The 20,363-nt window shown below is 39.5% G+C and overlaps 1 protein-coding gene and 1 pseudogene across 1 annotated transcript in view; both read left to right on the plus strand.

Moving 5' to 3' along the window:
- KCNU1 (potassium calcium-activated channel subfamily U member 1) overlaps positions 1 to 20,363 on the plus strand; it is a 162,599-nt gene that overhangs the window by 91,072 nt on the left and 51,164 nt on the right. The window lies entirely within an intron of this gene.
- LOC144330645 (translationally-controlled tumor protein-like) lies at positions 1,400 to 19,225 on the plus strand (annotated as a pseudogene).

Here is a 20,363-nt window from a genome sequence, read left to right on the forward strand (position 1 = left end):
AAAAGATGACTTGATATTTTCCTTCAGATCCTCTAAATACCTCTTTTCTAGTTCTTATTTTGTATTCATAGGCAAAAATCCCATTTTTGAGAAGCAATGTGCCACAATCCTAGCAAAGTACCATATATATAGAGAGAGAGAGAGAGAGAGAGCGCGCGCACGCAATAATTTATCAAGTATGTATTGAATAAACTGATTCTTTAGATTAACAAACAACATTTTATTGTTATTGCCTAAAAATAGCAGAAGGATAGCTTTAGGCTTCATAAAAGCATCAGAACTGTACCATGGAAAACTCAGCATATCTCTTCCATTACTCTCATCTCCCTCATCCTGCCTAGCTTAACAGACTATAATAAAGGAGGGACAAGGCATTTTGTAAATATCTTTGTGAGTCTGTGGACAGGTCTTTTAAAAAACTAAAAACCAATTCTCCTGGAATTATGGGTATGGAAATTGATTTGGCTGGTTGCTAAGATGAGGAAGTGGCCCTCAGATCATTGCAATAAAAATTACGATGGGATGACTGATCATTTACTGAGTGCATATATTTATTTGCATTAGTTAACTAGTATTTGCATGCTTTTATTCTTCATCTCATTTATAATCTCCTAAAAGGCAGGAATGAGACCTTGTCTGTTTAGGGTCAGATATAAAAGACCGACTCTATAAGACAAGGTGAAGATTATGTGAAGTTTAGTCACTGTTTCTAAGTAAAACTCTCTTCAAGGCCTTGAGACATGACTTGCATAGTTTCCAAGGGAAAAAAAATGTGAAGTAGGGAAATGGCACTGATTTTCAGTTTGTGTTATTTGCCCTCCGAGTAACACCTTACCATCATCTTTCTCAGGGGCTCACAGTCCCCAGACACTTAAATGTCCTCATCAACATCTATTATCTAAAACTTCATTTGCAAAAACAGAAGAATAAAATATTAACCCCTCTGGGGCAGCTTCCCTTTCATCATGGATCAGAGACTTCAGCTAAGGAACAAAGCCCTAACAGATTTCAGGTATCACCATAAAGGGGAGGTATAATTGTAGACGACCTCCAACAAGAGTCTTCTGTGTATGTCCAATACCACATCTCGAAGCCTATCGCATGCTATGCTATGTTAGCTTTTTGGCTTCAGAATGAGGGATAAAGAGGGACACTGCCCCACCCTGTAACTATGGTGGGGGCTCCAGCAGTAAACTGTGAAGTGTCAGATCACAACTCTGTGATGCTCATGCTCTGTGACCATGAGCAAGTCACTTACTGTCCTGTGGCTCAGATCCCCCACTCAGTAAAATAAGTAATACCAATCTCATAGAAATTATGAAAAGATTAAGTATAAGACTTTGAGAGAAGTTCCCGGCATTGAATAGTAAGCATTAAATAAATGCTAGCAATTATCGCTATGCAAGAGGCAGGAGTGTCCCATAAAATAATTGAACCCAAGGTCTGGAGAGTCACCGCAAAGCAGCTTTCTGCTAAAATTATATTAAAATTCTGCATTTGTGCTAACACCAACAGTTTGAGTAGGTAAGACAGAGGACTTAGAGATAAATGTTATTTCAATTAACATCTTGGGCTGGGTGCGGTGGCTCATGCCTGTAATCCCAGCACTTTGGGAGGCCAAGGCGGGTGAATCACCTGAGGTCAGGAGTTTGAGGCTAGCCTGGCCAACATGGTGAAACCCCGTCTCTACTAAAAATACAAAAAATTAGCTGGGTGTGGTGGCTCACACCTGTCATCCTAGCTACCCGGGAGGCTGAGGCAGGAAAATCGCTTGACTCTGGGAGGTGGAGGTTGTAGTGAGCCTAGATTGCACCATTGCACTCCAGCCGGGGAAACAAGAGCAAAACTCCATTTCAAAAAACAAACAAACAACAACAACAAAAAAACCCAACAATTTACATCTTGTGGGGGTGGCAAAGTGGCAGCAGAATTCACTTTTAGTAGTAAGAGAAGTAGACCCTGTCTCATTCTCCCCAGGGAGCAATGTGGTCCTTGCCTACTAAGAATAATTACTTTCTTTCTTTCCTTCCCCCAACCCCCACTCCCAACCTTTTCTTTAAAGATAAGAGAAATAAGAATTCTCCACCTGTATTAGACCCATGCTTGGCTCCTAAAGACCACACCACTTTTGATAGTGAAAGTCAAGGACACAACCATAATTGTCCTCCTCAACTTAGCATCAAATATAAAGGCTGCTTACCCAACACTATAGATTATTGGCTTATCCAACACAATATATTATAGACTTTTATACAATTATTTATACCTTTTAAAATAAACATCAAGAACAAGTGAGTGTGGAGTCTGTAATAGTTCCCATTTAATTGGGAAAATCTTTCTTGCTGAGAGAGGGTTAAGAAAAGGCACCTTTAACAAATTCTTCTCCTTGAACGCCCTTTTCTCTCCTTGCTCTCTGTTCCACAGCTGGCTGACGACTGCAAGCACAAGGCAGGCAGAACTTCAGGGTTGCTGGGCAGCCTTACAACTTGGCAGCTGTCTTCAGCACATGCGCAACGATCAGGACAATAAAATATTGTTCATTGCCTCTACCCCACAACCAATTAGGTCAGCTGTAAATATTGGAATTGCTTGGTAAACATGCTGGAAGATTGTGCTGACTTGTTAATATAAGTGAAAATGTAATTAGATTTATAACACTTTTTTTCCAAGCCATAATTTACAACAACAACAACAGGAGGGAAAAAAAATCTCTTGCAACCTGCTGAAATATCATTATTAAAATGCACATGAAAAGTCAATTATGCCAGAGGGAGGTATTTAAGAGAAGTAAGTTTCCATACCGTGGGATTACACCGTGGGGATTACATATTTCTTATTTATTTTTTTCCCTGGATCTTTTCTGCTGCCAAATGAAAAGGAACAGATATTTTACTTATTTCACTCTGAAATATTGCTGAAGATAGTGCTAAGAAGTAAACCAAATAACCTGATTCCCTGGAAACCTACTCAGTTCTCTTCAAAGCCCCAGGAAAAGCCGAGTAGTCACCATTCTTTTTTATTTATAAGCCCATCTCGCTTTAAGCAATAGTCATGTTCCTTAAAACATGTGGAAATGCATTTTTTTTTCCTAAATGCTGTTCTGTTTTACACTGTAAATGAGTAGATTATTATATAGAATTCTGTGGGGCAGTCCTTATGTAAAGATAAGAAATAAGCCCTCATTTTCATTTTAAAATCTGGAGTTTCCTCTGCTCACAGGGTGATAGTGGGAGCGCCACTCTATCCTCACTGAAAGATGGTACAGAGTGGCAGGACATTCATGTGACATCCCAGGCACAGGTGCCACCACGTGCCCTCCCTGGGTAGGAGATCTTGGTGGCATCATCCCTGAGCTGGGCTTCATCTCATGAGGGGTGTTGGGGTATCTGTGTGTCAGGTGAGGACACAACCATCATTGTCCTCTTCAACTTAGCATCAAATATAAAGGCTGTTTACCCAACACTATAGATTATTAGCTTACCCAACACAATATATTATTGGCTTTCACACAATTATTTATACCTTTTAAAATAAACATCAAGAACAAGTGAGTATGGAGTCTGTAACAGTCCCCATTTAATTGGGAAAATCTTTCTTGCCGAGAGAAGGTTAAGAAAAGGCACCTTTAACAAATTCTTCTCCTCGAATGTTCCTTTCCCTCCCTGCTCTCTGTTCCACCAGAGGGGTTCTGTTCCTTCCTTAGAACCCCTCTCTTCCTCCCAGAGGGGTTCTGTTCCTTCCTTAGAACCCCTCTCTTCCTCCCAGAGGGGTTCTAAGCCCAGTTCCAATCATAACCCAGCCAGATTGCTGCCCTTCTGCTTCCTGGTTTCCTCCTAATGAATGTAGGTGGTATTATATCTCATTTACATCTGAGGTACCAGTGGGGAAAAAGCTAGTTAAAAAAAATCATAAGGCCATGTATAAGTATGAAAGAAGCTGCCATTTTCAGTCTGTCCCAAACTTCTAAAATGTTCTGTTTAGATAATGGAAGAAATCTTTTAATGCATTTTCTTAGAATTGCTAGTGCACATATTGCAGATATATTACGCTTTAGGGGAAGATTTTCGTGTTGCCACATAAGAAACAATCAAAATAAATCACATGTATGTGTGTATATATATACACACATATGTATGACTTATTCATACATACCAATACTTACATGTGTTACATATATACATTACAGATATATAATATATATTACAGATATACTATATAATGTATTGTATATTTTATTATATATTATGTTATATATAATATATAATCCATAATAACATATATTATGTTATATAGGTTATGTTATATATTATATATGTTATATATAACATATACATTACAGATATATACACACACACACACATTACAGATATATTATATCTATACTGGGAGATCTAGAAGAGCCAAAAATAAGGAGTGGCAAAATTTACAGACTTTGATTCAAAGTAGCCTTTTAATCCAGTGATATGAGTTTGTAATTGACAACAATGCAAGTGACCTTCCAAAATAAAAATGCCCAGTTTTTGTTTACTTATTGCATGTAATAATTATGATTAATACCTTTATATTCGCATTTTATTACAAGTAAAGAGCACATTAAAATTTCTAGTTCATAAAATAATTTTTTTTATTATACTTTAAGTTCTAGGGTACATGTGCACAACATGCAAGTTTGTTACATATGTATACATGTGCTATGTTGGTGTGCTGCACCCATTAACTCGTCATTTACATTAGGTATATCTCCTAATGCTATCCCTCCCCCCTCCCCTCTCCCCACAATAGGACCCAGTGTGTGATGTTCCCCTTCCTGTGTCCAAGTGATCTCATTGTTCAATTCCCACCTATGAGTGAGAACATGCGGTATTTGGTTTTCTGTTCTTGTGATAGTTTGCTGAGAATGATGGTTTCCAGCTGCATCCATGTCTCTACAAAGGACATGAACTCATCCTTTTTTATGGCTGCATAGTATTCCATGGTGTATATGTGCCACATTTTCTTAATCCAGTCTGTCACTGATGGACGTTTGGGTTGATTCCAAGTCACTACTATTGTGAATAGTGCCGCAATAAACATATGTGTGCATGTGTCTTTATAGCAGTATGACTTATAATCCTTTGGGTATATACCCAGTAATGGAATGGCTGGGTCAAATGGTATTTCTAGTTCTAGATCCTTGAGGAATCGCCACACTGTTCTAGTTCATAAAACAATATTTTTAAGAAAAATATTTTCATGCATATTAGCTGGCTTTGCTTCAACTGAAATATTGTTTGATTTTATACTCAGTCAAGCCTGGTGCCTGGATTTTACACTGTTTAGGTATAAATATAAATATGCAGAGATCTTTCTAAAAATCCCTGGTTTCAGCTGTTGCCCACAGCATAGTTATCTGCTGCCAGGACCTTGGACAACGTGCCTTCTTTTTTGTCAATTGACTTCTGTTTTATTCTTTTCAGGAATTCTTTAATGAATCTTAAAACTTGGAAACCAGTTTTAAGAGACTTAGAGATAAGTCAGAGGCAAAAGACAATTTGAAGGGATTTTCAGGGCCAGGTATCTGCTTGGCTTGTGAGTTTAGTCTTCCAGGAACAGTACCAGTATCTCCTTCCCACAGCAACCCAGGTCCCACTCAAACTAATTAATTTCCATCATGCATCCCGTAGGGCCACCCAGGACAAGTTCAGAGCTAGGCAAAAATAAATAAATATATAAAAATAAAAAATCTGTGAACCCACTGGCATAAGGCTTTGACTTCTCTACATAGATGCTATCTGGGTTTCTTTAAAGCTAATCAGGAAAGATTTGAGTGAATGTATTAAAAAAGAAAACAGACAAGGAACCATCCTGGGTGGCTTTTACATTTTTCTGTTTTTCAAAGTCCAAGAGCTATGTCAGAGGACTCTCAATCTTTAGGGAATCAGGAATAAGATCGCAGAAGAAACATCTTTGTATAATTATACAAGCAGATCATCTCTGTCAACCCTGATTCTATCCCTCCTTCCAACAGTCTTTCAAGGTCTATCTTCCCACCTAGAACCATCTTCTTTCTTGGAGACAGGGCAGGGTAGGCATTCCTAATGAGGTGCTCTGTCACCAGACATTCTTACCCAGAATCTTACACCAGATTCTTACCTCCAGATCTGTGGAGCTGCCTCAAGTTCTCCTCCTCATTCCCCTTCTTCCTCCTTTCCTCTTCTTCAGTTCACCTTGCACCCACTACATTTGGTTCTAGTACTTTTTCAAGCCAAGAAATAAGAGTAGAGAAGAGATGAAACAGTACTTTCCAAGGTGGGTGTGTATGTAGGTATGGATATCAAAATGTCAGGGGATAAGAGGCTTCTTCAAAGCCTTGTCTAATAATACACCCCCTAGCTTGTCTGTTTCCACCCTAAGAATCATAGCACATACACAAGGCCAGATGTTGGTGATGGGAGCACTGAAGCAGAAAGGAGGTGAGGAGACAAGAGAAGAAACAGAGAAGTAGGAAGAGCAACTGGATTCTGGAAAAATAATTTACTATACCAAATTAGAGAATACAATTATAAAATCAACACTTTTCCCAAGCACCTGATTTCTCTCTAACTTTCTGTTACCTGCACTTAGAAACACACTCTAAAATAAGCAAAAACAAAGGGCAAAGCAGATGATCAATGTGAACCCAGAAGGGGCTGCAGATTGTTCACACCTGGGCTAGCAGGTGGGTTAAGGGTTCATAGAATCAAGTGAGGAAGATGTGAGAAGGGTTTCTCTCCTCAGTTCAGTCAACCCTCTTGCTTTCTCTATTTTATTCCTAAGAATTTCTTGAATCTCTAGTTTTTCCTTTTTTTTTTGTTTTTGTTTTTTGTTTGAGACAGAGTTTCACTCTTGTCGCCCAGGCTGAAGTGCAATGGTGCGATCCTGGCTCACTGCAACCTCCGCCTCCTGGGTTCAAGCGATTCTCATGCCTCAGCCTCCCAAGTAGCTGAGATTACAGGTGCCCACCACCACACCCAGCTGATTTTTGTATTTTTAGTAGAGATGGAGTTTCACTGTGTTGGCCAGACTAGTCTCAAACTTCTGACCTCAGGTGATCCTCCTGCCTCAGCCTCCCAAAGTGCTGGGATTACAGGCATGAGCCGCCACACCTGGCCTAGTTTTTCCATTTTTAATTCTAATCCCAAATCAAGCTACCATCTTCTCTTCCTAGACAAACACTGAAATATCCTCTGGTGTGGTCTTCCCATATCTATACTTGTCCCTTCTTCTCTGTTTTTATATCACAGCTTGAGGGATGCAGCAAAAATGAAAATGTGAAATACTGCTTCCCTGGAATGGTTTTTCCATGCCCTTAAGAATGAGATCAAAATCCTTAACAATGCCCTTTATTATATAGTTTCTATCTCTCAAAAGCCCTCTTAACTCAAACTATATTCTACCCTCTCACTTGTCCAAATATGCATTATACTTCTTATCTGCCTTGGTCCTGTGTGTATACATAGAATGTGTTTCTGTCTTCCCATATTTGCCTAATAAATTCTCCCTGCCTTCCAAGGATATTCCAAAACTCAATTCTAAATACCCCAGATTACCAAGATGAAAAGGATTTTGTATTTTATTAACATCCCAAAAATACCTAGCTTCTCATTATAAGGAATGATCTCTTTTCAAACAAAAATGTGCCTCTCGTGGTATTTTAAAAAGCTAATTTAGCAATAAAATATAAATATTTTAAATAATGCCCAATTAATTGCAAGTAAGATAAACCAATTAAAAATAAAGACAAGAAAATTTCTGATAAGGAATTTCAGATCAGAAAAACTCTAAGGGAGAAAGTGGTGTTGGCCTTCAGGTGAGACTGGAACCAGGAATGGAAAATCTGTGTGCCCCACCCAAGGAGGATGCCCTCTCAGCTGCACTCTGCCGTGGGTCCACGTGAGCTGTTGTGTAGACCTCACACTGCACAAAGACTTTCTTTACCTCTGTAAAGCAGCAGGTGGTTGTCCCTGTACTGAACTCATATCCCTGCTCACAAACTAGGTGACTAGCTTCTCAGTTTCTCTGTTTCTTATTACGAGAGTATCCGATTGACTCAAGTCAAGTCAGCTTTCTGTGTTATATCAGGAAGTGGAGACATTGGGAACAAACTTGACCATTGGGTAGGGGATGAAATAGTTCTCAAAGAAGTAAAGAAGTGCAGACACGGACTTGGAAGAAACGCCAAAGGATTTATTCCAAATAAACACAAAAACAATAGCCATAGTAAAAAAATACTTTTAAGCATTATCACATCAATTAGGCCATATGTGTATATTTTATATATATAAAATATAATTATACATGCATATCTGCCTTAATTGACAGTATAATGCTTAAAAGTATTTACATATTTTATATAAGATTGTATATGTATATAAATATATAATACATTTTAATACATTATATATGTTTTATATATTATTTATGAACAATTTTATATATAGGGATATGTAGACTGGCTTTCCCCCAGGTGAAATTTACCTAGCAACTATGATAGTAAATCATTGGGACTTTGCTGAAGTCAGTTTCTCAGATCTTCTGGAAGGCCTACATTGAGTGGGCACTGTGAAAGATTGGTTTATGGCTTGGGTATTTCTTGCATTTTAATAAGGCTTGGAAACTTAGATGTTATTCACTGCAGCTGCCAATCAAGTACTTGTGCAATTCAGGCATGTGTGTGTGTGCGTGTGCGTGTATATATATATATGAAATATATGAGATATATAAAAATATATTTTTATGTTATATATATACACATAATATGCTATAGTTTTGTATAAAATTATATTTTTGCTATACCTACTAGGTACACAGTGGTATAACACACACTTGTGGTATAAATCTAACCTTGAGAAGTATGTGTCTGGTATGCAAGCAAAATTAGCCATCAATTAATTGCAGAATCGATTGAATAAATTAATGCAGAGCATATTTCCATCTAATATTTGTTGAGTGCCTTTGATATGCATTGTGCTTTCGTGAATTTATGAATGAGAGAGCTGTGTTGAGGGATGGGTCAGGTATTGTGCTAGAGATCAGAAAAATAGTGAAATTAATAAGGAAGGCTTCCTGCAGGAGGCAGATCTTGAGCTGCATTTGAAATGCCGAATGCTTCAACAGCTGGCGTACTGTGATCTGCAGGAATAAGAAAAAAAATTAGTACAAAGCAAAGCAAACCTGATTGAAGGAAAATGCAGATTGGCTTTCCCTCAGGTGAAATTTACCTGGCAACTATAATAGTAAATCACTGGGACTTTGCTCAAGTCACTTTCTCAGATCTTCTGGAAGGCCTGCCTCGAGTGGGCACTGTAAAAGATTGGTTTATGGTTAGGGTATTTGTTACATTTTAATAAGGTTTGGAAACTTAGATGTTATTCACTCCAGCCGCCAATCAAGTACTTGCGTAAAAGCAGGACAAACATAACAATAAATGCTAAGCACTCCAGTGTGCAGCAACTCTGGCAGGATGTACTGCAGGCTTTATGAATGTATGAGAGTGAATATACAGAAGCTTGGGAAAAGGTCATTGGTATTTTTGGAGCAATAAATCAAGTATGGAAAGATTTGCATTTTGGCTGTATAACATGCAGGACTGGATTAGAGGGAGAGAATACTTTGAAGTAATATTTCTCTGCTGACTTGTTTTATTAGCTTCTTTTAAACATGTTACATTATTGCTTATAGAATTTCATTTACTCGGATTGGCAGCTTGATAAATACGTCTATTGGCGATGATTTGGATTGCTCTGGGCATTAATATTATTAAAACCTGTCACAAGGAAATGTCTGAAAGATGACTTACTGTAAAGATTGCAGCATGAAATAAATCATCCAGTGGTATTTGTTACCATTTATGGCCTCTTGGAGCTGAGTCAATCCCTTTTTCTGTTGCATTATTTTTCAAGTTTTTATAGCCTTACATTATATATTGCTGTCAGAAATGAACAGATGGGGTGTCGAACACAGGCTTTCTGAATAATTCCCACCCTCCAGTTATTGGTATGAAGGACAAGTGCAAAACTGTGCATTCTCAAGCAAAAGGGAGCGAGAAAGAGGTGGGGAAGTTGCTGTTGAGGAAAGGGATCCCTTTGTCAGATGCTTTAGGCCAATCCCACCAGCTGGTTGGAATTCCTGACTGGCAGTCACCCTGTTTGGGTTTCAAGCAAGAGATGAGGTGGCTGTATCTGGCACCAGCAGCCAAAAATTGCAGTTTTCAAATGCATTTTTTTCCTGAGCGCCTCTTGCTGAGACACCCACCTCCACATTTGGAGGTAAATGTGTCATGTTACTTTTTTCCTAAAAAGCTGAGAAATTAAAAAAGAAAATCTGGTAGAACAAAAAGAAAGATGCACAGAAATAATTGAATATTCTTTGAGTAAGTGACTAATACTGCAAACATCCTGTTGTTGGGCTTGGGGGTGGGGCATGAAGGATTCTGAGTAATGTGGATTGCTTTGCAGGGCCCTGGGCATCAATATAAAATAAATAAAAGGAGCACCCTGGAGGTTCTCAATATCTCACAGAGGAGGCAGGAACATGGTGCTCCAAGAGTTCCTACACACTGAAGGCAGTGTGCCTTTAGGGGTCATTAGCTGCCCCCACTGACAGGTCCAGGCAGCCACCAACCCTTTCGGGAGCCATTCTGCAAAGTTCTGAGGCTTTGCAACCATTGGAGGAGGAGAGAAAGTTAACTCACTAAAAGGCCAGCCAACTGGTTTTTTTTTTTTTTTTTTTTTGAGAGAGGGTCTTGCTCTGTCATCTAGGCTGGAATGCAGTGGCACCATCACAGCAGGCTTGAGCAATCCTCCCACCTTAGCCTCTGGGGTAACTAGTACAACAGTCATGAACCACCATGCCCAGCTAATTTTTAAAATTTTTGGTAGGGATAGGGTCTCACTGTGTTGCCCACTTTGGTTTCAAACTCCTGGCTTCAAGTGATCCTCCCACCTTGACTTCCCAAATCACTGGAGTTACAGAAGTGAGCCGTTTCACCTGGTCAAGCCAACCAACTTTTTTAAGGGGATGGGGGAAACATGAAATTTTCCTCACCTAGTCTGCACACACACTACTACATTCATTCTGAGTAGTTGTACAAAGTACTAGCATATTATAGAGGAACATATCATAGACCCAAAGCCTGAGTGTCTGGAATTCAAATTCATTGCTCACCATCTTGGGACTTTGAATGAGTCACTTAATTTCTCTTCATCATAAAATGTGGATAAAAATATTTTTTCCTGCCTACCTCGTGATGTTGCTGGGAGAAGTCAAATCACACACACACACACACACACACACACACACACACACACACACTCAAGTTTACTGGCCCCAACATTTGTCAAAGATAGGTATTTGAGTCACCATGTTACAGCCAGATTCTTACCTTCCCTCCTATAAAGCTCTGCATCTTCACGAGTTTATCAATCTCTGTTACTCATCTCCTCATCCCCAGATCCCTAAATATTCAGTCCTTTCGCCATCATCTTTTTTTTTTTTTTTTTTTTTTTTTTTTTTTTTTTTTTTTGAGACAGAGTCTTGCTCTGTCGCCCAGGCTGGGGTGCAGTGGCCGGATCTCAGCTCACTGCAAGCTCCGCCTCCCGGGTTTAGACCATTCTCCTGCCTCAGCCTCCCGAGTAGCTGGGACTACAGGCGCCCGCCACCTCGCCCGGCTAGTTTTTTGTATTTTTTAGTAGAGACGGGGTATCACCGTGTTAGCCAGGATGGTCTCGATCTCCTGACCTCGTGATCCGCCCGTCTCGGCCTCCCAAAGTGCTGGGATTACAGGCTTGAGCCACCGCGCCCGGCCTCGCCATCATCTCTTAAAAGTGCTACCTTACTAGGAGTGATTTGCAGACAGTCATCTACAGCCTCTCCACAAAGAGACCCATTCTCTTTTACCACACCTCTTGACTCCCTTGTCTCAATCGTTTCTTCTTTTATGTCATTTCCAAAAGGACCTTTCATATGGGTTTCTCTCTGTTTGTCTCATTCATGTGAGGATGTCATTTGGATAAGCCCATTTAAAAGTCCATATTTACCAGTCACACCTGAAACCGGCAGGGCTGTGGAGGACTGTTTCTTTCCAGGCAAAGTTCACAGCATTGCTCCTTCTCATTTGAGATCTCATTCTTGAGTAGCACAGAAAGTTTTCTGTCCTTAACCCAGAGAGAGAGTGTGTAAAAGTGTGAATTTCAGATAGTTGAGTTTACAAAGGCAGTCAATTAGTTATGTATGCAGAGCTAGAATTTCTGTATTCCTGTGAGAGATAACTCTTGGCCCTTCTCTGCTTCTTTTCTCCCATTGCCTCTACAAAGGGACATTTGCATAAACCCCATTGTCCTCACCAAATTGGCAGCACTGAGCCCCCATAGGCTGACTGATACATAAACATTTCACTGGGGTTTTTTTTGTTTTTTTTTTTTTTTTTTTTTGAGATGGAGTTTTGCTCTTGTTGCCCAGGCTGGAGTACAATGGCACGATCTCGGTCACTGCAACCTCCTCCCAGGTTCAAGTGATTCTCCTGCCTCAGCCTCCTGAGTAGCTGGGATTACAGGCATGCGCCACCACGTCCAGTTAATTTTGTATTTTTAGTAGAGATGGGGTTTCTCCATGTTGGTCAGGCTGGTCTCAAACTCCTGACCTCAGGTGATCCTCCCACCTCGGCCTCCCAAAGTGCTGGGATTACAGGCGTGAGCCACCAGGTCCGCCACATTTGTTTAACTCTTATATATAGAATCAATCTATAAAATATGCATTTCTCTTTTTTTCTTTCTTCTCCTTCCCTTCCTTTTCTATCCATCTCTTTTTTCCTTCCTTATCTTTTGCATTTTATTTGCTCTTACTTATGCAGAGATATATTGAATGAGTCATCAAAGTTCTTAGCATCTTCTGAATAAGCATCATGATATCTGTGTTTCCACATAGTTATTTTCTTGTCTCATGAGAGGCTATAATTCACCAAGCTGAACAATCAGTGAATTATTTTTTCTTCCTCTGAACATTTAGCGTGACCAGCCATCAAAGTTCTCTCAACATGCTGAGAAAGTTGATGCTCACCAATTTCCTCATCAGTTGGTTGCCTATCACGCTTTAAAGAAGAGACACATAGCACTAGGCTTGATATCTGGCTCTCTTAGTAACTGGCAGTCATTTATTCTCTCCAAGCTAAATCCCCTACCTGTGAAATTAGAGAGAAAATGAGACATAATCATCTAAGCTTTGAACTTTATCATTTACTCCTGTTCCAGCTGCCATATCCAGAAACAACCTCAGGGTAACTAATTTCTCCTTGTTGTGCTTTGCCTTTTCTGGGAAGAAAGACTTCCACTGGCTGGGCACCATGGCTCACGCCTGTAATCCCAGCACTTGGGAAGGCAGAGGTGGGAGGATCACTTGAGTCCAGGAGTTCAAGACCAGCCTGGGCAACATGGTGAAACCCTGTCTCTACAAAAAAAAAAAAAAATGCAAAAATTAGCCAGGTGTGGTGGCACATGCCTGTAGTTCCAGCTACTTGGGAGGCTGAAGTGGGAGGATCATTTGAGCCCAGGAGGTTGAAGCTGCAGTGAGCTGAGATGATGTCATTGCACTCTAGCCTGGATGACAGAGCCAGACCCTGTTTTTAAAAAAAAAAAAAAAAAAAAAAAAGGCTTCTGCTGATTGCCAAATATCTGTGTCCAATCAGTTGCAAAATACTACCTCATACAGAGTTCATAAATCCTCTTCCTTCTCCTAGCTTAGCTTTCATTTAAAAAAGTTATCATAAATTCACTAAAACCATTAAATCATGTATTAAACTATCTTAAAGGTAGGGATGCATCTTCAGTGTGTTGGGTGTGGGGTTGGGAAGACATGCAACTTTGACCCAGAATGACCTGAGATAATGAAGTTTCATAGTAATGGCTAATTACTGCTACCCACCTCTTTATTATTAATTCCACAATTCCGGCACATAAAATAACTTAATCATTTTCAGAATTTGCATGACTAATGGAGTGAGTTCTGATAGAATAAGGATAAGTTTCATAATTAGGTTTTGCTGGGAACTTGTGCAAACCAGTCTATTTATAATTTGGTCAGCTCCTGATTTTTAATGAGGACATTGAGAGGGACTAAAGCCTCTGGCAGCATTCACTTCATATTTTAATTACCCACAGTAATTCTGACAATTACACATATGTCATAAATCACATCATAATGACCCGTGAATAAAGTGTATTTAATTACTGAAAGGGGAGTTTTCAGGTTAAACGCGTGGCGGAGGTATGCCGTGATGTGATCCACATTTGAAAACCAGTCCCCGGGCGCGGTGGCTCATGCCTGTAATCCCAGAACTTTGGGAGTCTGAGGCGGGTGGATCACCTGAGGTCAAGAGTTCCAGACCACTCTGGCCAACATAGCGAAACCATGTCTCTACTAAAAGTACAAAAATTAGCCAGGTGTGGTGGGGCAAACCTGTACTCCCAGCTACTCCGGAGGCTGAGGCAGTATAGAATCGCTTGAACCCGGGAGGTGAAGGTTGCAGTGAGCCGAGATTGAGCCACTGCACTCCAGCCTGGGAAAAAGAGTGAGGTTCCATCTCAAAAAAAGGAAAAAAAAAACAAAACAAAACAAAACCAAAAAACAGAAAAAAAACAAACAACAACAACAAAAAACGGGGGGAAAAAAAAGGAAGAAAACCAAGCCTTCTGTTTCTGTGGCCTAGGGGAAGCAGTCTTAGTGAATAAGGAAAGCTGTGGTTGAAGTTCCAGTTTTAACTCTGACTTGTAAAGATCTTTGAAGTCATTACTCCTGTCCTTACAATAACAAAAAACTAAACAAACTGAGAAATTAGAGACTTTTCATGGCCCATCAGTGAAACTGAAGTTATAGGGCAAAATCCAAAAATGTGCAGAATCACAGCTGAGATCTGTTCACTGGGGGAAGCACTGAAGCTGTAAGCTAGTGGGAATATTTACATGATAACTGGGCCAAATTACTACAGGTTGAGTGTGGATAAGGTATAGAATGAGAAACTCCTGGGGGCACACTTTGGAGGGTTTTGCCTTCAGGAATTCTACCAAGTTCCAGGATTTTTCCAGTGAAAGGCCTAGAAAAATTCCCTCAGAGACTCTGGCAGGGTGAGAGAAAGAGTAACCATTGTGAAATACAGCCAGAGGCCAAGCACGGTGGCTCACGCCTATAATCCTAGCACTTTGGGAGGCCGAGGCGGAGGGATCCACCTGAGGTCAGGAGTTGAAGACCAGCCTGGCCAACATGATGAAACCACGTCTTTACTAAAAATACCAAAATTAGCTGGGCATGTTGATGGGTGCCCGTAATTCCAGCTACTGGGGAGGTTGAGGCAGGAGAATCACTTGGAGCCAGGAGAATCGCTTGAAGCCAGGAGGCGGAGGTTGCAGTGTGTGAGATCACACCACTGCACTCCAGCCTGAGTGGCAGAGTGAAACTCTGTCTCAAATAAAAAATTTAAAAAACCTGAAGTCAGGAGTTCGAGACTAGTCTGGCCAACATGGCGAAACCCCATCTACTAAAAATACAAAAATTAGCTGGTCAGGTGGTGGGCGCCTGTAATCCCAGCTACTCTGGAGGCTGAGGCAGGAGAATTGCTTGAATCCAGGAGGCGGAGGTTGTGGTGAGTCAAGATTGCGCCACTGCACCCCAGCTTGGGCCACAGAGCAAGACTCTGTCTAAAAAAAATGTAAAAAGAAATAGAATCAGAACATTCTCCATTACAAGGGCCTGCTCTCCAGGGGAAAAAAAAATACTTTCCCAGGGCTTTGCCTCAGCTGAGGGAATGGCATGTCTCCTACTCTACCCCTGTATCACCTGAAGAAGAACGGAGAAATGTGGGGAGTTAAGATCCATGCTGATGGTCACAGCCTCCAAAAACAGACCCACTAAAAATCTGAGACTTCATCATACAATCATATAATCTTCCTGTATCCCACACATTACCACCACACCAATAGGGCTTCAGTATCACAAAAGTGAATTATAGTTGAAAGAGGTGCAAGGTACAGATTATTCAAGAAGGAGTTCTTAGGAAAACCCGAAGACAACAAAGTAGACAAAAGCAATGACACTAGAGGAATTTGGAGCCACTGAAAACTACAGCTACAGCAAACAATAGTGCAATTCCCAGCTAGATTAACATAAAATCTCACACTGAACACCTATTTACCTCAGTTCTTATTATCTAATACAACATATCCCATTGTAAAACAAAGTTGCAAAGAATGCAAAAAGCCAAAAATAAAACAAAACACTCTCTGAGATGTTCAGTTTGAAATCACACAATTTATAAATTCGGAAAGGAGACTTTATTTCTTGTAAAAGGTTACAGCCTGTAAGGTGGCCATCCCACAAGCTGGGAAGTGAGCCTTCAGGAAAAAACAGAGACAGGAATTTCAAAGGAAAAGGGGTTGAGCTAGGAGCTTTATGTTGAACAGGTTGGCAAAACATATGTATTCAACAGGTTACAGGAAAAGCTATGAATGTGCGTGCAACATGAGACCCATGTTTACCTTGGGGTAGAGACTTAATAATTTTTTAACGTCTGCTTTAGGGGGACAAGTGGTTTTTTGGTTACATGGATGAATTGCATCGTGGTGAAGTCTGAAATTTTAGTGTACCTGTCACCAAAGCAGTATACATTGTACCCAATATGTAGTTTTTTATCTCTCATTCTCCTTCCAGTGTCCCCCTTCTGAGTCTTCAATGGCCATTATACCACTCTGTATGCCTTTGCATACCCATAGCTTAGCTCCCACTTATAAGTCAGAACATACAGTATTTGGTTTTCCATTACTGAGTTACTTCACTTAGAATAATGGACTCTACTTTCATCCAAGTTGCGACAAAATACATTATTTTGTTCTTTTTAACGGCTGTGTAGTATTCCATGGTGTATATATGCCACATTTTCTTTATCCACTCATCAGTTGATGAGCACATAGGTTGTTTCCATATCTTTACAATTGTGAATTGTGCTGCAATAAACATATGTGTGTAGGTGTCTTTTTGATATAATTACTTATATTGCCTTTGGGTAGATACCCAGTAGTGGGATTGCTGAATTGAGTGGTAGATCTACTTGTGATTCTCTGAGAAATCTCCATACTGTTTTCCATACAGATTGTACTAATTTCCATTCCCACCAACCATGTAGAAGCACTCCCTTTTCACCACATCCATTGTTTTTTGACTTTTAATAATGGCCATTCTGGCTGGAGTAAAGGTGGTATCTCATTGTGGTTTTAATTTGCGTTTATCTGATGATTAGTTGAGCGTTTTTCTGAAAATGTTGAGCATTTTTTTCATCTGTTTATTGGCCATTTGTATTTTTTTTGGAGAAATGAGACATTTAAATGTATCACAACTAGGCCTTAAACATCAAAATTTCTTTTCAAGGCATGAATGCATGTAAGAGTGTAGCTTCTGGAAATCGGCCAGAACCAATCCATGGTTGACGGTCTTCTTATCTGTAGAAAGTGCTGAAATCAGTCTCTTGTCCCATAAAAGCTGTAGTTATGGCTGGTAGAACAGGGATCAATTAGTCAGAATGTGGTGGTGAGCTACAAATTGTTTTAATATTGCTTATCTTAAGTTCAGTGCTTGTTTAGCTACTAGAGAAACAAACCAAAAGCTTTGTGGCAGTTCGAATGTCATTTATTTCTTAAGGGTAGGGTACATGACATAACCCTTGCCTAGAATGGCCTTAAGTTCTGTTTGTAATTTGGTATCTTATTGCCACAAAGGGTCTGTTCTGTCAGTCTTATAATCTCTATTTTTACATTAATACTAGTCAGTAGTCATGTTGAAATGATAGAAGGGAGGAGGTATCATGAGGCTCATCTGATCTCTTCTCCTGTCATGGCTGGGAACTCAGTTTTTAAAGATTTTTCTGTGGTGCCTTTGGCCAAGAGGGAGTCTGTTCAGTTGGTAGGGGGAAGGGGGATTTAGGATTTTATTTTTATTTTATAGAGGAGAAAAACCAAGTAACAGAAACAATCTAAGAGATGATACCAATTTGGAATTATCATAATTTGAAATAAGTAGGATTAATATGTTAAAGACTCTGATAGAAAACATAGACAACATGGAACAACAAATGGACAATGTAAGCAGAGAGGTAGAAATCCTCAGAAATAATCAAAGGAAATACTAGAAATCAAAACTACAGTAACGGAAATAGAAAATGCCTTGATTGGCTCACCAGTAGACTGGACAGCACGAAAAGGAGAGTAGCTTTTCCTCCCACTCCTCCCTCCCCCACAACACCATTCTGGCTGCACTGTGCTCTGAGCTCCAGGCTTCTGCTAAGCTAGTGCCACCTTCATCTCCCTTCAGCCCCATCACGATTACCTTCCAGGACCTCATCAGTCACAATAAGATGTTCTCTGACACTTACAAGATCTGGGAGATCACAAATGGGCTGTGCCTGGAAGTGGAGCAGAAGATGGTCAGTAAGACAACAGGGAACACTGATGACTCACTCATTGGCAGAGATTCCTCCTCTGAAAGTACTGAGGGTGAAGTTACTGCAAGTACGATAATCACTAGTGTTGATATTGTTACAAACCATCACTTGTAGGAAGCAACTTCACAAAAGAAGTCTACTTTGATTTCATGTAATCAATCAATGAAATCAATCAAAGAAAAATGAAATCAATCAAAGAAAAACTTGAAGAACAGAGACCAGAAAGAGTGAAACCTTTTATAACAGGAATGAAGAACAAATCAAGCACATCTTTGCTAATTTCAAAAACTACTAGTTCCATTTTTTTTTCTTTTTGAGACAGGGTCTCACTCTGTCACCCAAGCTGGAGTGCAGTGGCACAATCACAGCTCACTCTAATCTCTGCCTCCTGGGTTCAAGTGATTCTCTTGCCTCAGTCTCCCCAGTAGCTGAGATTACAGGCACGCACCACCATGCCCAGCTAATTATTGTATTTTTAGTAGAGACAGGGTTTCACCATGTTGACCAGGCTGATCTCAAACTCCTGGCCTCAAGTGATCCACCTGCCTTGGCCTTCCAAAGTGCTTGTATTACAGGCATGAGCTACATGCCCAGCAAGACTACCAATTCTTTATTGGTGAAAACCTAAATCCACTTGGCATGGTTGCTCTGCTGAACTACCATAAGGATGGTCAGTGTGACCCCATATATGATGTTTTAAAGAATGGTTTAGAAATTAAAGGATGTTAACAAATTTGGTAGTTACTTTGGATCTATCAACTGTCATCACAACTGGCTGCCACTTGTCATCGACACAACACCAGAGATTAAGACAATGAGACTGATGTCATCTTGAGCTCTTTAATTGTTTTGACTCTGACTTATTTGGCATGGAGGCATTACTTTTAAGGAAAAAAACTTGTTATGTAGATTGTCTAAAAATAAAATGCATTTAAACTAAAAAAGAGAGAGAATAAGTACTCTTGAGGATACATCTTAAGAAATTTTCCAAACTCATATAAAAGGGCATAAAGAAGAGTAAAAAATAAGAACAATATAAAAGAAAAGTGGGCCAAATTTAAAATGTGAATATATGCATAACTGTAATATGAGGAGGAGAAAGAAAAAATGGAGAAGAAATGTTTGAAGTAGTAATAGCTGAGACCTTTCCAAAATTAATAATGCTAACCCACAGACCTGGAAAGTTCAGAAAACAAGTAGGATACATAATAGAATATATACAACTATGCGTATCATATTCAAACTGCTAAGAAAAAAAAATAGAGAAAATTATGAAAGAACCCAAATGAAAAAGAAGTCATCTTGCCCATGGAGAAGCATAGAAAATAATTATAGTTGTCTTTTTGTCAGAAACCATAAGTAAGAACAGAGTGGAGTGAATTAAAGTATTGAAAGAAAAAAACCCATCAACCTAAAATTCTATTTGCAGTAAAATTTTTCTTCAAAATTGAAGGAAACAGTCAGACTTCCTCAAACAAAAACTGAGGCAGTTTATCACCAGCAGGCTTACCCTACAAGAAATGTCAAAAGATGATAAGAAAGTCTTCAGGCAGAAGGAAAATTACATAGATCAGAAACTGAGATCTATATAAAGAATATTCAAGACAGAATAAATGAATTAAAATATTTTATTTTTCTTATTTTTAATTGACTTAAAATATAACTCTTTAAGGTATTAATAGTAAAATTGTATGAGGTGACCAATATACCTAGATACTTGAAATGAATGACAGCAGCATCATAGGAGATGAAAAGGATGAGTCAGAAATAAGCTATGTGCACTACACATCAGGCAGTGTAGTGTTATTCAAAGAGAAACTTAAATCAGTTAAAAATATATATTGCAAATTTGAGGTCAACTCCTAAT

Source organism: Macaca mulatta, chromosome 8, assembly GCF_049350105.2.
Source record: "Macaca mulatta isolate MMU2019108-1 chromosome 8, T2T-MMU8v2.0, whole genome shotgun sequence".
NCBI classification, from domain to species: Eukaryota; Metazoa; Chordata; class Mammalia; order Primates; family Cercopithecidae; genus Macaca; species Macaca mulatta.